Raw genomic sequence first — 374 nt, 5'->3', positions numbered from 1 at the left:
TCCCCGAACGCAGCAGGGAACAGAACTAAACAAGGTCCCTGAACACAACAGGGAACAGAACTAAACAAGGTCCCTGAACACAACAGGGAATAGTAAAAGTTGACCAAAAGTAAGAAACCTAAAAAAATGTATAAAATATAGAAACATTAATTTAATTCTTTTGTTTAGTGAGGATGTATGTTTGTAATGAGTCAGTATCTTACCTGCAGCAGTCAGACTGATCTTAGTTTTTAAGAAACTCATGAAGGTTCATGAATTAACAAGTATTTTCATTTGTAATTGAAATAATTAAAATGAAGTTTTGATTGAAACTGAGGACAGATTGAGGACATAGTGTGGACAGATTGAGGACAGGGTATGGACAGAATGAGGAC

General features: G+C 35.3%; 1 protein-coding gene across 1 annotated transcript in view; it reads left to right on the top strand.

Moving 5' to 3' along the window:
* hivep1 (HIVEP zinc finger 1) overlaps nt 1–374 on the top strand; it is a 45,881-nt gene that overhangs the window by 43,407 nt on the left and 2,100 nt on the right. The gene's annotated exons all lie outside the window — the stretch shown is intronic.

Source organism: Nematolebias whitei, chromosome 19 (genome assembly GCF_014905685.2).
Source record: "Nematolebias whitei isolate Nwh7 chromosome 19, NemWhi1, whole genome shotgun sequence".
In the NCBI taxonomy this organism is placed as follows: domain Eukaryota; kingdom Metazoa; phylum Chordata; class Actinopteri; order Cyprinodontiformes; family Rivulidae; genus Nematolebias; species Nematolebias whitei.
Note: the sequence above shows the minus strand (reverse complement) of the source record. Positions and strands in the feature narration are given on the sequence as shown.